Source organism: Canis aureus, chromosome 2 (assembly GCF_053574225.1).
Source record: "Canis aureus isolate CA01 chromosome 2, VMU_Caureus_v.1.0, whole genome shotgun sequence".
Lineage (NCBI taxonomy): Eukaryota > Metazoa > Chordata > Mammalia > Carnivora > Canidae > Canis > Canis aureus.
This window is the reverse complement of record NC_135612.1, coordinates 58,760,338-58,780,732: the sequence shown is the minus strand read 5'-3', so window position 1 is coordinate 58,780,732 and position 20,395 is coordinate 58,760,338. Positions and strand designations below refer to the sequence as shown.

The 20,395-nt window shown below is 54.9% G+C and overlaps 1 long non-coding RNA gene across 4 annotated transcripts; it reads left to right on the top strand.

Annotated features, from left to right (window-relative positions):
* The first annotated feature begins 230 nt into the window (after positions 1-230).
* LOC144299180 (uncharacterized) lies at positions 231-11,784 on the top strand. 4 transcript variants are annotated; one of them, XR_013365947.1, is made up of 6 exons: positions 231-324; positions 1,729-1,832; positions 3,037-3,214; positions 6,949-7,088; positions 7,650-7,841; positions 10,346-11,780. It is a non-coding gene; the product is annotated as an uncharacterized LOC144299180 (long non-coding RNA). The 4 variants fall into 4 exon arrangements; XR_013365946.1 differs by having other exon boundaries at positions 7,650-7,935; XR_013365942.1 differs by having other exon boundaries at positions 7,650-11,784.
* Positions 11,785-20,395: the final 8,611 nt, after the last annotated feature.

Here is a 20,395-nt window from a genome sequence, read left to right as displayed (position 1 = left end):
CCACTGACCAAGAGGGTGGCACAGGGGCTCGTGCACACACCCAGGGGCCTGGCATCCAGCGGGGAAAGTCACCAGATCTGCAGCCTGGATTGTTTGCTGGCTGCCACCTGGAATGCCCTGAGGCCTTTCCATTTCCCAATCCGACAGCCCCGTTCAGATGTGATGGGAGTGCAACCTTGGTGTCAGTGACAGGTGGCCCTGCAGCTGCATTCTGTTGCCATAGCAACAAGGTAGGGACTGCTGCCCAGAGCTCAGGGGCTGATTAGACCACAGGGCTGTCACTGCCGCTCCGTAGCCCGAGAATGTCCAGGAATGAGAGGAAATGTAAGTGGATGGGACCTTAGAGCTTTCAGCAAAGGATATCATCCCCTTTCCCTCCCTCCTAGAGACCAGCCACCACCAGCCACAAACAGGCAATTTGCCGTTTCCTTGTCAATTAGCAGCCCCCACCAGAAAGGCAGTCCCACTCCCTGTTGACACACAGGCTTACAGAGAATAAAACATGTTTACTTCGGAGAATCACTCAGAGTGCCCTGCTCATGGGCTTGGGGTGTCTTAGTCATCCTGGGCTGCCATCGCAAAATACCACAGCCCGAGAGGCTTAAACAACAAACAGTTGTGTCTCATGGTTCTGGAGGCTGGGAGTCCGAGATCAAGGCGCTGGCCGATTCGGTTTCTAGTGAGGCTGGACTCCCAGCGTGCGGAAGATCACCTCCCTCAGAGCGCTCACCTGTGTGCAGAGAAGAAGTAAGCTCTTGGTGTCTCTTCTCATAGGGGCATCATGGAGTCCCCGCCCTCATGACCTCATCCCACCCTATTAACTCCCAGTGGCCACGCCTCCACATGCCATCACATTCGGGAGCATGTGAATTTGGGGGCGAGGCACAGACATTTAGTCCATGACATGGGGCAGAAAATGAAAGTGGCCCTTCAGAACCTATCAGGAAACATTCTTATTTCATTCATTCATTCATGCATTCACCCAACGATTTTTGTGAGCGCCAGACACTATCCCATGTCCTAAGGAAATAGCGCTGATAATAATTCCCATGCCACACACCCCTCTGGCTTCTGAAGAGCCTGAAGCCAGTGTGGATGGTTCCTGTCCCTTTGTGATGACAGATGTCTGGGGTGGTGGTGTCCTTGCCCTGCCCCACCCTCTGGAGGCCCAGTGTCCCCGTCCTTCCTCTGACCCTTTTCGTCCCTTCCTCCTTCTTGTCAATTTCACTTCCTCTCGGTTCTTATCAAATTTTCGATGACATTTCATCTGGGTGGTGGCCTGAAGATTAAAGATCTTCATTTCTGGGGGCAATTCCCACACCATTGAGCTTACCTTTTGGTGGCCAAGGATAGGAAAATTGGTAAGTAAGAAAGTAACTATGTGATCACTAAATGAAAATACAGTTAAAAAGGCACAAAGCTGGGGAGGTAGGTGGGGGGACTGGTCACTTGGAAGGTCCCCTCCCACAGCAGCTTCCTGCCAACTTCTGATGTCTCCTGGGAGACAAAGACCCCTTGATAGCAAGTTTTGTCTCAGGGATTTTGGCTAAACTTCCTTAGCCTGTCTGGAGCTCTAGGACATTTCCGTGATGTCTTCTCTCTTCTTTCCTTCTCTGGGGTCAGACTTTGGTCACCCTGGCCTCCCCTTGCCCATCCTTTTTTCCTTTCCTGAAGACCCTTCCCTTGATGAAAGCCATGCACAGCCCCTCCTGTTTCTGATCCTTGCAGGACCGGAGCAGCACAGATCTGAAGAGGTTAGAGAGTGAGCCATGAGTGCTGCTGAGGGAAGAGTGTTTCCAGCCACAGGAACAGAGGCTGCAGTGGGTGCTCAGGTGGGAGCGTGCCTGGTTTGCGTTAGATCTGGGATGGGATGTGACTCAGTGTGCTCACAGGTGGTTAGCCTGTTACTGCTTCACAGATGCTGGCAGGAGACATGAGTCTCGTGGGTCAGAGTCAACAGACTTCAGTGCTCATGGCCCAGCAGTGCCTTGGAGGGTTGATGCTCTGCTCCTCCGCGTGGGAGGAGCTGCGCAGTCCTTCGGCAGAGAGCGGGGGACAGGGGTGCTGGGTATAGGGAGGAGAAACGTGGGGGACACAGCCAGGGCAGGAAGCAGGTAACTCGAGGGCTTGAGGACACAGAGTAAACACCCCAAGCGACCAGTCAACCAGAGTCTCACAGGAGGCTCGTCTTTACCCAAGACTTACCCAGACTTGACCGGCCATCCCACCAAGGGTCAGGTGCCACCGCCTTATGGGTCCTGGAGGGAACCTAGCTGCCCCCTCCCCTGCTGGTTTGAGAAGGCTGGACCGGTTGTAAGGCTTCCATGTTCCACATTGTGTTCAGTGATGGCGGGGGTCGGGAGGGGTGAGGACGGGCTGAGGATAGCGCTTGCACCTGCTCTCACCTCCACCATAATTCCCCACCCCCCACCCCCACTCGCTACCCACACTCGCCCTGCCACAGGGCCCAGCTTGCCACCAAATTAGGAAAGCAATTTGCTCATGTGGAACGTGCCACTGCTGGAAGTTTCTGTCCTGTTATTAGCTAATTTGCTGTGCTTTAACATAGCCCTTGTTATCTATAACCATGGCAACAATGCAAAGCACTGTGCACGCCTTTATTTTGGACTCTGGAAGCCCGAGCGTGGTCTATTTCTGTCTCCGGGCTTCAGAGAAGCTGGGTGGGTCTGGAGGCATGGGGTGGGGTTGGGGGACTTCACACACAGAGCTCCTCTCCTGGGGCCTCGGTCTTCCTAACTATAAGGTATGGGTGGGGGGGTCACTGGCCACTGAGGACTTCTGTGTGTGGGAGAGTGGTGTGTACCCAGGATCCAGAGGCAGGGTTCCACAGGAGGCTGCGGGCTGGCTGCGCGTGGGGATGTAGGCAGTGGTGTGTGGCTCCCGCTGTTGACAGTCCCTGTTTCTGCTAATTTGGTGTCCTCACTATATAATTATACTGTGAAATTCCCTGACTGAAGACAGTTTTTTTTTTTTTTTTTAAATATCCTTCCCTGACTCCCACCACTCATTTCCCAGATTCGTGAATGGGGAAGGTGGGCGTTTGCAGCTTTTGGCGGAGAACGAGGGATGTTATGCAACCTGTCCTCTGAATTTCCGCAGCACCACCCCCTCACTGGGGTTCGGGAGGAAGAAATGGGAGGATGTGGTTTCTAACTTCTCTGGGTCTCAGTTTTCCCATCTGTCAAGTGGGGACGTAAGTATCTTCCTTATGGGGTGGTGCCAAAAGTCAACACGCTGCCTTCCAAGCGCAGGAATGTGGACTTTCTCCCTGTTGAGATGACCTCGGGTGGGTGCCTGCACCCCTCTCAGCCTCACTTTCCCATCGCTGAGTAGAGTCAGGGATAGATATCTTACCGGGCTGTTTGAGGGCTAAGTGGGACCCTGCCAAACAATGCCTGGTGTCGCGCTGATGCTCAGTGATTGGCATCAATGATGATCGTGAAGGTATCATGTCCTGCGGCACCTGCAGGATCCCATGTGGACCTGCGCACGTGTCCCAGCCGGCTGTGGGTGGGGCGGCCAGTTCTGTGAGGTGAGGTCAGAGCTGGCAACTACTGGACCTGTCAGCTCCATTCAGAGCACTTCTCAGAGCTCCCCAGAGGCAGATGCTGATGCCACTTCGATGAGCCACGTCCCTCTGATGTGCTCTTGACATTTCCTGCCGGCTTTCCCCTGCCTGACCGGGTCAGCGGTCAGACTGAGTCACAGCCGCCGCCCTGGGGCTCCTGGCTGGCTGCCACCCCGGGGGCATGGACAGGACGCAGCTCCGCAGAATCCATCTGCTCTCAGGGGGCTCTTTCTCTACATTCTTATTTTAAAACTTTACAATTTGTTTCTTATTTCACATGCTTTCTGTTGCTATCCTAACATAAAGGAAACCCTTGGGATGCTTTGACCTCGTTGATCTACTTACTACATGTCAACATGTGTTTGTTTGAATGTAAGTGAATGTCTGGAGGGAAGACCCTGGAGTTTCGCAGATGTCGCTGCTGGGGGTGGCTGGGGGTGCTGAGGCGCCTTGTAGATCAAATGAAGTGGCGAGATTAGCAAAGATGTTTAATTTTGGTTTGAGTGAGTGAGTGCTCTTCTGTATTTTATGTTGAAAAGATCTGAATATAAACAAGATGGGTTGCTTTGGAACTGGAGATGCATTTCCAAAATTTAAAGAGACCAATGCTGAAAACACTCTTCGGAAGGTTCACTTCCATCATGTTTCTTTGCTTGGATTGGGCTGATCTTCGAACGTCCCCTGGGAATGAATGTTTCCTATTGTTCTCATCTCCCAAAGAGGGGGCTCGGCCTCTGCCCGGGTCCGAGGTTTGCCCTGGCCAGGTTGTGCCAGGTTGTGCCGGTGTCCGTCCTGCAATGGGGGTCTTTCTTTCCCTCCACCTGTGAGGACAGATCCTGAGGTCTCTGCAGACCTGCCTCCTCGTGAAGGCCGCCTGGATACGGGCTTCACAAGCCCTAAGTACCTGCTGTACACGCAGCCTCTTTAGGGGAAGATGCTCTGCAGCCAGAGCCCTGGGCTGGCTCCCCTCCCCCCCCACCGCCCCCACTCCTGAGAAAACGCAGGGAAGGGTCTGGTGGGAGGTGGCACTTCCTATTTCAGATCACTGTCTCACCTTGAGCCTGAGAACCTGAGAGGGACAAGCCAGTGTTGATGCATTTCAGGTGGGCCTCTGGAGCGGGGCACAGTGTGGTTCCCCCTAGATTTTCAGAGTTCCCTCAGGTGGGCAGCAGGGCGTTTTCACTTACCACTGAAGTTGGCAGGTTTTACGAGTGGAGGTTGAAAGCCTGTGTTCTGCTGTGTGCACAGCCAGGTGGGACCAGAGGACAGACAGCCACAGGCTGGCACTGGCCGGCAAGGTGTGTGGACATGTTGACTGGTTCTGGGGCTCAGCAGAGGCTTTGAATCCCGGCTCTGTGCCCACTAGCTGTGGGACCTTGAGTCAGTTATCTGCCCTCTCTGAGTCTCAGTTTCCTTTCCTGAAAAGAGGGATTCCAAATTCCCCAGAGAATTAAAAGAGGACTCCACTCCACGAGATCCAGCACGTAGGGTGCCCTGAGCAATGAACATGAGTAATGATGCTCCGAAGACAAGTCGTGAGCAGTGTGATGGGGAAATGCTCTGTTCGAAGCAGTCAGGGGAAATGTGAGGGTTATAACTGCCTGCGTGTCCTCCATCCAGCGCTGTCACAGGTGTCGGGGCATTGGGCGCTGACTCTGCCCCTCACCTGCTGGATGACCTGGGGTGGGTTCTTCTTGTCTCTGGGCCCCCGAGCTAAGCTGACCACATCCATGCAAGGTGCACACGTCCACGGAGGGTGTTCCTGTGGGGCCCATCCCTGCTGACCCTCTGTCCTTGTCCTGTCTTCCACTCCCGAGGAGGCTGCGTTTCTGAGCAAACCAGGTACAAAAGGCCACTGGACCCAGTCTGGTGGCCCCCGACTGAGTCATTCCTGGGGTCACACAGACCTCAGAGCAGAGCCTGGAGCCCTGGGCCTCACATGGATTGGCTCACAGGCCTGGGGCTCGGCTTTTAGATCCCCCATTTTGGTCCATTGTTCCTCCTAGCTTCTCTGGGACTACAGCCTGCTCTGGCAGCCCCATGTCCCAGCAATCCCTTCTGGAGGCAGGCAGAGGTGTCTCTGCTCCCCTGATGCCATGTGGAAGGAGCAGTGACGCGCTGTCCCGGGATGCTCCCTGCTTTCCCTCCCTGGCCACCTGGCTGTGGTTACCATGGCCCCACCCTCAAACCCCACCCTGGCCTGAGCCTCCAGGGCCCCATGGGGAGGATGAGGCCGATGCTTAGGTGGCCGAGTACGGGGTGCAGGTTGACTTTGGTGGTGGGATGGGCAAATAGTGCCGTCCACCTGAAGGCTGGCCCAGGTGTCCTTGTGTGGAGCTCTTGAAGAGTCAGCCAGGTGATGCATGTGGGAGGGAGAGCCAGCCTTCCTGAGTTCAGTTCTGCACTGTCACCTGCTAGTGGTCCTACCTCGGGGCAAGTCTGAGCCTCGGAGCCCTCAGCTGTAAAATGGGGCAGAAAATGATAAGGCCTCACATCAGAGGTTATTGTGAAGGTAAAACGAGACAATTGGGTCTGAGCTCTGTCCATGATGAAATTATTGGGAATAATATTATTTGTAATTTTTTATATTATTTGTAATTATAATGTTTATTGAGTGCTTATCATGTGCCAGGTGCTGTTCTAAGTGCTTTCTATGTGTTAATTCATTTGACAACCCACAGAAGTAAAGACTATAATTGCTGCTATTTTACAGATAAGAAGGGCAGGTTTGGAATTGGTGACCCATGGGAGCAAACCCTGAAACCCCACGATGACATGAGTGGCAGCTGCCCAAGCTGCCCCAGCCCTTCTTGGGCGACAGGGGCTCAGAGCATGCACCTGGCTCTTCTGGGGGACTCAATCCTCTCCAGCCCAGGACCGCTCCCCATACAAACCTGCTCTCTCCCCTCATCCTATATATTGTTTAGTGAGACCACTTCCCAGGCCTCTAACCCAGGAATTGGGGTGTCCTCTGAGATGATGTGGATGAGAGCCTTCTGGGCAGAGGGACCGGGACATGGATCAGGGTGCTAGATTCTCAGGCACATGGCTGAATTGTTTGGGGCTGGGAGGTGCATGTGAGAGGCAGGGAGGTAAGCAGAGCTCTGCATGGCTCCCCACCCTACACACATGTGGGGTCACTGAGGTGCTGTAAGCAGGCTGAGGCTGAGGTCCTCCCCCCGAGATTCTGACTGACTGGGTGATGGATTTTTAAAAGATTTCCAGTTGATTCTAACACCAAGTTGACACCTGGTGACCTAGAAGATCACGAGAGGAAATGAAGCCACATGCACTGTATAGACTTGCAGTGTCCCATTAATGAATTCCCTGTAAGTAAAATTAGAACTTCATCTCCTCAGCCCCACAAGCGCATGTCAAGTGTCCGGTGGCCACCATGGTGCACAGCACAGACCACCGTCAGCGTTTCCATCATCTCAGAAAGCTCGAGTGGACTGGACTGGTTCATCTCTAACTCCACTCGGTTGGAATGAGAAGCCAGGTAGGCATTTTTAAAGAAGGAGGGCACTATGGGCGGGTATTAGATTTTCAATAGGTCCAATGCAAGGTGGCCTGAGTGACCTCGGAGAGAATCCACAGAGGACTGTGCTAAGGATCCAGGCGGGAAGAGAGGTACTGACCCCCCACATTGGTAGTAGAGAGGTTGGGCTTGATTCGGGAAGGGGCAGAAGGGAGCAGGTGGGGCTGAGAGTGTGCCGCGGAGGAAGCAGCCTGAGGGCCTTGGGCCTGCTGCCTACAGGTGCCTCCCTGGCAGTGGTGCTGGACCAGGGGACGTTTGGTCCCATCTAGAGACAGTTTTGGGTTCCCATGATGGGGGATGTGGGGTGCTCCTGGCACCTCCCGGTGGAGGCTGGCAAATACCCCACGGTTTGCAGGACAGACGCCCAGGGCGAGGGCGGCCCCGGCCCGCAGGGTTCTGGGAGCCGAGGCGGGGAAGCCCGGGTCTCCGGGTGGGGGAGGACGGCCAGTCCAGATGGCACCCTCCTTGGTAACGACCACGGACGGGGAAGCGACGTGGCGGTGCTGTGTTCTCCATTCTCAGGAGCGGTTGATGAGATCTCCAGCTCACGCTGACCGTTGGACCCGGAGCCCAGGAAAGAGGAGGAGCCAGGGCTCCAGCTGCATCGGTGGACCCCTGGCCACTCAGTGGGAATCGGGGCTGAGCGCGGCGTCTTTGGGAGCAGCACCCTCCTGGGCGGGCAGACAGTACGGAGGGACGCCACATCTTGCAAAGGTTCTCTGTTGCCCAGCGCTGTGGTGCTGCAGCTTCTGCTTCTGTGGTGCCCGCAGGGTCCCACTCATCCTGCATCTTTGCAGTTTTGCAGACGGTAACCCCATAGCCTTGCTACCCAACACCTCAGACTTCACCCCTCCAGCCACATGTCCTGGTGCCTGGGTTTGTTTGGGGGAAATACCTTCCAGGCTACGGGAGGGAAGGGTGTGGAGGGGGGCCTGCTTCACTGCTGATGCCCCTCTCTCCCCTGCACCCCATAGACATGCACAGAGATGTCTGAGGCCAGGTGGCTGAGTGTGGGGTGTGCAGGACGACTTTGGTGGTATGGGTGGACAGTGCCGTGCACCTGAAGGCCGGCCCGTAGAGGGTTGAACAGGACCCTCCAGGAACATATGTCCTCCTGGAACCACAGAATGTGACCTGATATGGAAATAGGGTTTTTGCAAGTGTCCTCCCTTAAAGATCTTGTAGTGAGACCCTCTAGATTTGGGAAGACTTTTGACCCAGTGAGATGTCCTTACAAGGAGGGAGGTGGAGAGACACGCTGATGAGAAGTTGGCAGGGAGATGGAGGGAGCCTGGAGCCACCGGGAGCTGGAGAAGGAAGGGATCTCCCCTGAGCCTCCAGAGGGACACAGCCCCCGACACCTGCTCTCAGAGTGAGAGTGCGTTCCTACTGTTCAGAGCACCCTGGTTTGAGGCACACGGTCACGTCAGTCCCAGGACCCTTGCACAGAACCCCATGATCAGTCAACATTACCTGGACAAGGATGGCTTGTCACACTTCCTGAGGCCCAACATTTGGACGACAAAGGAAGAATGGACCTAGGAGGCTGTGGGGTCTCTCTCCAGGCACCCCCTACCACTTGCCAGTGGTGGATGGAGGGCAGAGGACAGGGTGCAGGGTGCGTGTGCTCTGCAGGCCTTTCATTCAGTCTTTGCTACAACTCTGTGGGCACCCCCGCACTCTGATGAGGACATTGAGGCCCAGAGAGGCTCCCCAAGGCTTCACAGCTTGTAGGAGGCAAAATCGGGGAAGCCTCCGGAAGCCCAGCAGCAGATGGTGGGTTGGGACCAGCGCACGTTGGCAGGCCAGCCTCTCTTGTTGGGGATTGTGGCCATCTTTCCAAGACTTCGGGGTGCCTGCTTCTGCTTCCGTGGGGTCCAGTGGAGCTGAGGAAGCAGGAAGGCAGGTGCTGACCATCTGCTGTCCAGGGATGCTGTCTAGGTGAGGCCATTTGGGGGCTGCCCCAGATCTGTGGAGTGAGACCCCAGGGCATCTGTGTGCACACGGCAGTTGGAGAAACCCTGGATGTGGGCTGGATCCCGCGCTCCCAGAAACCAGGCCAACCGGGAGGGACTGCACACTGTTCTCTACCCAGACCCGTGAGCTGAGATGTCCCTCCTGGCTGGCACCCGTTCCCAGGAAGTTAACCATCACTTATAAGAAATCAGTCACCCATGCCCTTCCTCCTATGCTGCTCACGGTGCAGGGATGGAAGCTTCTGGAACGGGGGGTCCTGGGACAGCTGAGCTTGGGCAAGGCGAGCAGCAGAGCTCTGGGTGTGCCCTTCCCACGGCAGTGCTGGTCCTCCCTGCATCCCTTCCCAGTTTGGCCTCTGGGATGTGGTGGCTCTCGGGCTGGGGTCGCAGAGGGGACCCGTTGGACGCAGATTCCCCTGCTTTGTCAGGGGCCTCACAGAATTCGGGCCGAATGGTCCCATGATTTGATGTGTTTTGTCACCACCCCCCTTCTGTGACACCGAGGACTGTGTGATACCAAGGACTGTGTGATACCCCCAGTTTCTAGGAGATTGAGGGCGTCTGGTGGGCTCGGGGCCTGCAGTGGACTCAGAGTGTGTGGTACTCAGAGGCCCAGGGCCCGGGTGGTGGAGAAGGATCCTCCGAGCCTTTGTGGGCCTTGGCTCCCTCTGCTAGGGATGGGGGCCCGCAGCGACGGACGGCCCAGCCGCCTTGCAGGGGTGTCAGGTCTGAATGGAGAGGAGCCAGAGGTGGCGGGAGTGGCTGATGGACACACCTGCCCTGGATGCAGGCACTGCTCTGTGCAGCAAACACGCCCTCTGCTTCCTGTCTGCCCGCACGGCCCTCGGGCATGTGCTGCCCAAAAGGGGATGCCCACGGTGTCTCCGGACACTTCCACAATCTTGCTGTCAAAGGGCAGATGTCTTCAGGCCTTGCTGCTGTGCTTTAAAAATATGTCCTTAGTTACAAAGGAAAGGAAAGACAGGAACGGCCTCTTAAGAATGGAAGGGAAGCGTGTATAACACGGGGTCACCATGCTGGCCACCTGAGCCGGTGTGGTCTAACCTCCTCAGGCGGGAGTACAGGCTTTTTGTGATCTGACCTGTGTCTTTCTCAGCAGCCTGCTGTCGCCTGAGCTGCATTGGGCTTATTATTAGTTATATATTTTTGAACAGTTGGGTACCTTGTCTTTGCTCGTGCTGTTGCCTTTGCCTGGAGTTCTCTTTCTTTTGTGTTTGACAGACCCCTTCTCATCCTCCGAGATGGATTTACAGAAAGCTAAAGAATGTCAGCCTTAGGGCCTCTCCTGCACAGCACCTGCCAAGCCCCTCTATCCCTGGAAAGGGGCCCTAGCAATGTGTTTGTATGACAATGAATTTTTAAGAATTTTGCTAAAGTAAGATGCTTTGCTTGTGCTTGGCTAAACCCACTGGCTCTTCCCGCTCTGATGCCCTGGCCTTGCACTCCAGCGTCATGACAGCAGGGGCAGCGGGGATGTTCCTGGAGGTACCCCCGCCCCACAGAGCCAGCTCCCAGAGCCTTACCCATACCACACTGACCATGTACCTCGCTGGCACGTCTGCAGGTGCCCCAGCTCACGTCCACCGTGACCTGAGCCCCAGATGCATGCTCCAAGCCTTGCCATGTGGTTTCACGGTGTTTTACGGAATGTAAACATCTATTTTGAGATGGAAGAGGAACTCAAACACTGGTGCAAGATCCGAAAGTTTATTTAAAAAGTTAATAAAGCTCAAGGACACCGTTTTAGCTGCAACTTGGAGAGACGTGTTAGAATGTTTCCACAAACAAATGATAAATCACAGACTACTGATCCAGACAGGTACTAAGGTGTTCTGCTGCTGCTGCCTCCTTTCAGTTTATTAATTAAAGAACTGAGAGGGCATTCAAATAAAAATAAATGGAATATGGAACAAAAGCTTTAAAGATGGGGAGCAAAGGAACAGAACCTAATCTGCAAAGGGGGGATGATTTATACAATTCATTAAGATAATGAGTTGGTTCTGGGATGGTTCGATCATCCAGCTAATGAGGAGGAGCAATTCTGTGAACCCGTTTGGAAAAGATTCAAATTTCCTGTTAATTTGGAATAAATACAGATACTGACAAACACTGTGTCGAATCTGCAGTGTGCTGCCGCCCAAACACATCGGTGACAATGTGGCTAATATGTGCTTGCAGTTTAAGAAGCATCGAAGACAAATCCTTGCAAAACACACGTTGAAATGCCATGAAATCTTACAGTTCACATAGGAAAGATCCTTGACAGAAGCTTTCCCAAATCAGTAGCAATTGTAAACATTTACTTGTCTTTAGAAATAATGGGATGTGACGTGATCACAACAATGATTCCTTCTTCTGATCCTTCGTGCTGGAGGAAAGACTGATTTATATTTATATTCTCTCTTCCAAAAAAAAAAAATTACATTGCCCACCAACTCATTGTTGTATGCAGAGACCATCAAAGATTGGGCATGCAAAAATATAAAAGTATTTTAGACATAAGACAGGTGTTCTATTAATAGAAATATCATGTTCTTTGTCTGATTTTTGTGAGGTTGGTAACGTTTTCCAGCTTTGAAATGTAATTTGTTGTGATTTCTTTTCTCATTCTGAATCAATGTTAGATTTTTGTCCTCGATGTTGGCTTCACATTCTTTTACTTAGGGAAGCTTCCCACTCCCCCTGCCAGGAGTGCACACACGACTGTATGAGCATCAGGTCCCCTGAGAATGGGTTCCAGGCCAACCTCTCCTGTTTGGAGAGCCCTCCCTGACTCACCAGCACAGGGAATGCCATCTGCTCTGGGTTCCCACAGGACCACTGAAGCACAGCCACCACCGCCCCTTGGGTGGTGCTGTGTTTATGTGCTCCTGCCTTCCCCAAGGGGGAGAAGTGCTTCTCCTAGCTCTTGCTAGTTGCATGAGGCACAGAGTCCAGCCCTGAGTAGATGCTTGGGAACGTGAGTGTTTGGGGTAAGAGCCCCTCAAGGAAGTCGTGATAGTCCTGGGCGCTCAGAGCATCTGCACTGTGAACTCTCCCGCCGTAACCACCCCCCCAAACCCCCCTAACCCTAACCCTAACCCTAACCCTAACCTCTGGAGCAAGCAGAGAAGACCCTAAGCGTCTTCTCCGCTTGCTCTCTGGAAAAGTCTTGGTACTCATGAGCTGTGAGGTTCCAGCGCCTGACTTTGGATTAAGCTCTGTGCTTTCCCAGGGCTTTCAGTTCTATGTGGGGAGAGTCTTCAGCCCCAAGTGCGGACAGGCCTGCTGGTGGACCTGCTGGCATAGAGTCGGGGAGGGCTTTGCCTGCGTTCTGTACAATCCAGGTAGCAGGCTTCTGGGGTCCCTGTCTGTTAGAGGCTGATTGGTGTCAGGAAGAGACAGACCAGGGATGCCTACGGAGGGAAGGAGTGAGGATGGGGGGGGGGGTGTAGGGAGAGCTGTCCCCAAGGAACAGGGGCAGTGAAAGGGCCACAGGATGAGCCTGGGCATGAGGTGGGGGCACCTGCACTTCTGTGTTCCATTTCTAGGATTCCTCTGGAGAGACTGGGAGTCCAGGATAATTTCATCCTTGAGAACATCTGGCTCATTTTTCTCTCTTAAACATGATTTGGGGCTCTGTTTCCTCTTCTGTAAAATGAGGAGATAATCTTTGCTCACAGTGCTGAACGTTGGGAGACGCTCATCAAATAGCAGACATGAGATTATGCTGAGCAAGCACAATGTCAAAGCAGGTGCTCAGCAAGCATAGCATCAAAGTAGGTGCTCAGCAAGCACCTCATCAAAGTAGATGCTCAGCTAACAAGGCAGGCATGGGATGGGTTCTTGGCTAACAAGGCAGGTGCAGGGCAGGTGCTCAGCTAACAAGGCAGATGTGGAGCAGCAGGTGGTCAGCTAACAAAGTTGGTGTGGGCTGAGTGCTCAGCTAACAGGGCAGGTGCGGGGCAGGTGCTCGGTTAACCTGAGTAGCTGGTCTGTTGTATGAGCACTGACCTGGACTCAGGCGGCCTGTCTGGGTTGGCTGGGTGCCTCCCCAGAATTTCTCTAGGTCCAGAGGGCCATGTGTCTCTGCCAGTTTGGAAACGTCTGAGTGTTGCTGCGGGGAGCCTCCTGGGGCAGATGCACGCCCGGAGACCCCCAGGTCAGGGCTGCTCAAACTGCCTTTCGTCACGGAGTCCTCTGCAGATGAAGTGAGCCCAGTGGAGGCCCAGTATGTGAACGGGTAAAATGGGGCTGGTCCGGTGGAAGCACAGGGTGAGGGGCTCAGAGGCCCACGCCCTGCTCACTCACTCTGCACCTGTCTCCGACCCGTCCCCAAGGAGCTGCCGTGAACCCCAACCTTCCCATGTGGAAACACATTGTGGTCTAAGTCAGATGCCTCTGGGATGGAAGGGGCTGTCGTACCGGAGGACGGAGGACGATGACTCAGGAGAACTCAGGGAGCCTGGCGTGTTCTCTTGTCCTCAGTGTCCCTGCTGTGAGGGCAGGTAGTTGGATCACCCCCAGTTTGGAGGGGTTTTGGCGGTAACTCCAGTAACACATGGCGCAGGCGCCACCTCGTGGTGAGAAGGGGCCACGGCCGCTGTGCGGAGTCCCGCGGGCTCCCCAGGTGTGGGCAGAGGTGAAGCCGTTTACGCCAGACCCTGGCCTCCGGCGAGGATGCTGCCTCTCTGGATGCAGGTGTTTATGGGTGTGGTGATCAACCCCATCTGCCAGCACCCCCTGTGTGATCTTGGCCGCCCCGTTCCCTCTGGATGTCAGCTCCCCATCTGCAACCCAGGGGGCTGGACCCAGGCTCCCCCGAGCACTCTAGGGATCGAGGAGGGGGGGATTTCTTGAAGTCCCTGAAATTTTAAGGGAATTGTTAGAGGGGGTCAGTTTTGTGGGGGTGAAGGTCGACAGATCTAATTGCTTTCTTAAAGAGGTCTCGCGGGAGCCCTGCTCTAGATGCACCCCAAGGGCACCCACGGTCTGGACCTTCCTTTCTGGAGCCTGTGCCCATCTAAACAATCCAGAAGGCCCACGTTCTGCAGATGCTTCCAGCTTGCCAGTGGTCTGGAGAAGTACTAAGGAGGTCAAAGACAGATGAAAAGCAAACCCTAACCCCACCCCACCCCCACCCGGCCCGCCCCATGCCAGTGACATTTGGTTCAGCCCTGGGGGCAGAGCTTGGAAGTGAGGCTCTGGAACTCTGCAGGCCGCCACCTGCTGCGGGCGCTGTCTCGCCCCTCCACGGCTCCTGTCCCGGGTGCACCCCAAAGCACTACTTCTCCCCGAGTGGCCATGCTGGGCCCTTCTGCAGAGTCCGAGTGGGGGTGGAGGGAGGGGACAGCCCTTGCCGTGGGGTCGCCGCTCTGGGCCAGGCACCGTGCCGAGTGTTTGGCTGTAATTGGTTCATCCAGCCCTCACACTGTGAGGCTCCCAGGCAAAGCCCCAGCTCCGGGCTGGCCTCCTCGTCAACCCAGCAGCCTGAAATCGCCCACTGGCTCTGCTGTTCGGATGCGTCATTTCCCGGGGGTGGTGATACTGACCTCGCGCCTGACCCGGACACTCCCCGCAGCACACCCACTCCGCCCATGCAGAAGCCCACACCTTGTCTCTGTGCCTGCAGGGCCTGCGCGCTCCCCTCCCTGCTGGACAGTCCCTGGCCCAGCCCCAAGCCTCCCTGTCTGTGCGCCCAGCCCACGGGCGGCTGAAGCTGCCCCCGCTCCTCTGGCTCGCCGTCCCCTGCCAGCTGTCTGCACCTGCGGCTTCCTGGGCATCTGGGAAACTGTCAGATGTCATGCTTCCCTTTGGGAAGGAGGCTGAGACACCCGGTCTGTGGACGCCCTCCACCCCTGCCCAGAACAAGGCCACCTTCTGTGCTTCTCTGCTTTCCACCACGGACCAGGCCAGAAACGACTGTCCCTGCCCCCACCCACTGATGAAACGAGGGAGACCCTCCTTTGGGGAACGGTTGGAGCCCTGGCTGTAGAAGGTGGAGCTGGGTTTGATCCCGGTGGGCTCCGTTCGGGGCCTCTGCCCTCGATCCTGGGGCTCCATGACTATCCAACTGGGGTCTCGCGGATCCAACAGCTTCATCCTGCCTGTTCACACCATGCTTAACTTTGTGGAATGTGCAGATTAGATAAACGTGCCTCCCCACCTTTGTCTAAGTCATGGTCCATGTCCCCTGAGTGGCTCCCATCTCCTTCCGGTGACAACTACCTGCCAACACTAGTCTTTGGTTAGGTTTGTTGAGTTGGTTTCCAGCCCACCTGGAAGCGTACTAATACGTGACTCAGATGTGCTCATGAGATTGTCACGGTGTGTCCCCCGGAGGCCGAGATGGAAAGTTCCTCCAGCAAATCCCAATGGGTGTACTGAGCTACAAGACAAAGGAGAGGGACTGAACCTTTGGTGAGCTCTTTCCAGGGACATCCTCTCCTTTCTTGAACTTTCTCGTGGCTTCTGATGTACATCCTCACCCACACGCCGTGCTCAGTGATCTGAATCCTGGTGTCCATCTTTCTGCTCATCTTGCTCTGGGTGAGGCCAGATGCAGAAAACCTGGTAAGGGTTTACTCCTGATTACACTCGCGGTTCCCTGGGGAGCACACGGCACGTGGAGTGGGGCCAGTGGAGGGGAGCTCATGGCTGGTCATGGGGCAGAGGTGCCAGGGATGAGCCACAATGTGGCTTCCTTGGGAAGGGATGGGCCAGGAGGCATGGAGAGCTTCAGAGAGGCCAGCTATGGTGGCAAGTGGTGGCCCCGTGAAATCCATGTCTACCGTGACTGTTAGAGCACTTGGTCTTGGGTGATCCAAAGCCTCCAGGTGATTCTGGGGCAGCCGAGGTCTATGGGGAACAGCCTACAGCCGTTCTGTGGATGTGCAAGAGCAGTTGATAGGAGTTCAAGGTATGGTTCAGACACACTGCTGCCCCTGGAACCCGCTGAGACAAAGCCCAACTTCTGTGGGCTTGCTTTTGGGTCATGGGGTCTGGCTATTCCCCTGCAATGAGCAGGAGAAGGAGCCATTGGGGGATGAGGACTTTGAACAAATCCATGTAGGTCTTCTCCTACAGGCTCCCAGGCCCTGGGCTGGGGGCAGAGGTCTCTTCCTTCCTTGTCTCCACCCTCTCCTGCTGTGAGGTTCTTCTCAGGGAGTACTGGCCTGCTGCGGTCTCCTACTGGCTCCTGGCAGCACACGTGTGGTCTGGGGAGCATCAGCCATGGTCTAGGGAGCACCAGCCACGATCTGGGGAGCATTGGCCATGGTGTCCTATGGCACACATGTTTATGAGCTGGGAGGGAAGGGAGCCCTGATTCCTACCCCAGCCTCCCGATGACAGGTGTGCCCTCCTGAAGGCCACAGATGGTGCCTGTGTGGCTGGCACACAGGGCGGGTGGTCTGCATTCCAGAAGCATGAGGTTGGCACTCTTGGGAACATGTGGAGCACTTGCTCACATGCTTTGTGTGGAGAGTGTGTTCTGAAGGTGGGAGTCATGGGTTCTCAGGTGGACGGAGAAGGAACACTGTGTGGCCTGAGCCTGGGGCAGGAAGCCTGCTGAGTGGCGTTGGTACCCAGGCTGGACGGGGTCTTGGTTGACGCCCCATCCTGGGGTCCTGTGCTGTGGGCCTGCAGAGGGTGACATCCCCAGCACAGTCTTCTTGTGGCCTTCAAGTCTGGAGACCGAGGAACACAGCCCGTGGGGGTTCTAGGGACAGAGTTTGAGCAAGTTTTCACACCGAGGAGGAGTTAATGAGGTATAACAAGTCCCACCATAACTAGTATCTGTCCTCTTATTTTTTTGATTTCAGATAACGATGTTCTGACTATTGACAGTTTCTTTTCTGAATAGGAACATATACTCTACAGTTTAATGGCAATTTATTATTCAGAAAAAAACAAATTTGAGCCTGCCTTGCCTCTAAATGGGGTCAGCAAGCTCTAGCGACGGTCCCACCCAGAGCCGCAGTGCTCCTCACCATCCCCTCCTGACCCTGCCAGTTCCATGTGCTTGCCCCATCAAATGGGCATCATTCGGTCCAGGAAGTCCACAGTCAGCCTCCGGATGGAGCCCCTGGGGGTCAGGGCTCCCCAGGCCACTCAGACACTCAGCTCAGGGTCCCAGGGCCAGCCCTGAGGTCCCGAGTCCTCCTAACCCCAGCTCCTTAGTGAGAGGCCACCTTTATCCTGGGGTCGAATGCATCACTAGGCCCCACATGACATGGCTTTGGCGCCATCTGACAGGTGTGCAGGCTTCAGCCCTCGTTTTGAAGTTGCTTTGCTGTTTGTTCCTCTCTGGATTTTTCTGGGGAGGGTGTGTGTTGGGCTTCTGCTGCTTCCTGAGGGCTCCTGGCCCTCTTCAGGGGACCTCTGTGTCCACTGAGTTCCCTCAGGCCACAGCAGACCTGTGGCAGGAAGCAAGAGAGAAGACGTGTTTATTATGACAAGGACCCCTAATTTCCCAAGGTGTTGCAGAAACTAGTCTGTACTCGCCAATGAGACATTTGGAAGTGCTCAGGATAGCGTCCTAGGGCACTGCCCCGCCTATGTTGGCTGCCCGGGCAGAGGGGCCCCACTGATGCCACCGTGATGGTGCAGTGAGTCTAACTCCCTGGGATCCTGCCTTCAGCTGCAGGATTGCTCCCTTCCTGCCTGGGGAACCCCATGCAGAGGTGAGGCCTCTATCCTGACCCCACAGGGAGATGGCTCAGCACACAGCAGAGCAGGGTGCAGCCCGCCCCCCAAAGTCAAAAGTGTCTCAGGTTGAAGAGCTTCCTGTGCAGGACACTGCCTGGACAGTCCAGGTTGGGTTTCCTTGCACCAGGTCCTATTGATAGACGTGCCTCTAACCACGGGGCACGGATGGTGCTTCTGCTGGCTCTCTGCCTCTGAACGCCTGCTAGCACGTCTCACAGGAGCACACGCAGCTTCTCAAGAATCAGCAACTGTGTGCAAGCTGAGGGCGGAAGGAACCCATGGGAAAGCCAGGCGAGTGGGAGAGACCAGGTCTGCAGAACCGCCGGCACGACTGAGAGCCGCACGTGGATTGTCTTACAGAACACTTAGCCTCTTAAAGGAAAGTGCAGCATCCTCACTTGGAGATGAGGAGCCCTCGGAGGATGGTGGCCTGGGAATGGGAATTTTCAGAGCTCCCAGATGATCTGAGCCATGGAGCTGGGGACCAGTGTTTGGAGGTGGTGATATGGAGGTGACCTGTCATAAGAGTCTGGAAAGCCTGGGTTACAGTCCATCCCAGTATCACCACAGAGATGGGGTTTCCAGGCACACTACACGTCCACTGCCGTGTGCCGCTGGCAAAGCGGGGCCCTCTTATTCTGAGAGGCCCCGTGTCAGCAGAGGGCCTCCTTGGTTGCAGGGGACAACAGCCCAAAGGTCACACTGGGCTCTTCTGCGTGTGGCCTGTGTCCCTCCCCTGCAGAGCCTGGTGGCACGTCTCCCTCTCTCCCCGGGGCAGGGAGGCCAGGGATGGGGTCAGGGACCGAGGGGTCGGGGGGCAGGGGGTGTTTGACCAGCGGGCCCTTCCAACACTGACGGGGCCCCGCTTTACAGAAGGGTCCATACGGGCAGTTTCACCAGATGGGTACAGACAGGCGGCCGTGAAAGAGTGGTCGAGAGCTGCCCTCCGTCACCTACCGGGAACTTTCTGGCAATTTTCTGGCTTCTACACAGTCTACGGAAGTTTAACAGAAAATAAGTGTTTCTACCTGGTCATGTGTCGGTCCAGCCAGCCGTATCAGGGCCAGGGGTGCCCAGGGCTCGTGGCGGCGGTTCGGGCGCGGTGTTGTCGTAAGGGCAGTGGCTGGGTGGGGACGCTGACACTCCGCAGGCCGCATCCCTCTCCTGGCTTTTCTGTTTCAGATCGGTCTCCATATTCTCTGTGCACTTACCGTCTCCCCAAAATTTTGAGTAAAAAGCTATTACAGAATGTGGTTATGATTTGTATTGACATTGGACTTCTTTATAAAATTGTCTTGGCCTCAAGAAAATGCTCTGTGATTCTAATTATTAAAATCTTCTGTCTTCTCAATGACTGGCGGCATTTTTTCTTATAGGTCCTACATATTTCTTACTACATTTATTCCCAAACACGTCAAGTATATATGTACATGTGTACATATATGTGCATATATATCTATATACTTACATTTGAAACGTCTACAGGATATTTTCCCATCGCATTTTCTAATAGCAATATTTATTAAGTTGAACGTGGATTGGTATTTTTGAATAGAGATCATTATTATATTAAAAAAGTTCTTCTAATCTCAGTTCACAGAATTCTTTTTTGTGAGTTGGGATGCTGGATTTTATGACGTAACTTTCTGTCCTCTACTGATATGATCATATATTTTTCCCTCCTTTTTGTCCTTTCCTTTTATGTCCTGTTAATGTGACAGGAATGATTTTTCTAGCATTTACCTAATTCTGGAGGAATGGAAGCCGATTTGGTTTGGCACCTGACAGCCGGTGATGATGGAGTCTGAAGGACGGTTCAGTCCCGCATCCCATCTTCCCTTCAAACCCTGTTAGCACATGTCCCCAAGCATGCAGAACTCTCTGTAATCCCTCGTGTTGTCCACTTGCTGTCCACTGCCTGGAACCCAGGACCCCTCCCTTGTGAACCTTCAGAGCACATGTGCCCAGATGCCCCTGCTTGCTTGGGACAGTCCTAGTTGGCACCTGCTGCCCAGGGAATTCACCACCCTCACCTGTGTCTTATTTTGAGCAATGAACTACAAGGTCACCGTCTCGTAGACCAACGGTCCCTGGTCCTAACAAGTTGAGCCTCTCCTCTCGGGCTCCCATAGCTTCCCGTGCACACTTGCACCATGGCGTTTCTAACACCGTATGCTCTGCCAGCAGCTCTGGGCAGGCACCGGCAGGTGCTCAGTCCCTTAGTCAAGGCTGCTGGTTGAATGAATGAATGAATGAATGAATGTCATGATTTTGTTTTAAAAAAATAAGGGCAGCTCCATCCCAGAGCACATCCCTTTCCTAGTATATGCCCTCTGAGGGGCCCTATGGATGGCCCTGGCCATGGTGCTTGGCCGCTGGCACCAGCAGCCATTCGCCCTCAGAGGGTGCAGTCAGACCAGGAAGGCACCGTGGGAAATGCAGACTGTGGCGGACCTGCGAGAGGAGGAGAGAGTGGAGGGGGACAGGTGGTGGAGGCCGGAGGAGGAGACCCAAAGCAGAAAGTACAGGGAGGGGATGGGGGAGCTGTGAAGGAGGAAGAGGAGGAGGCAGTGACCCCCACCC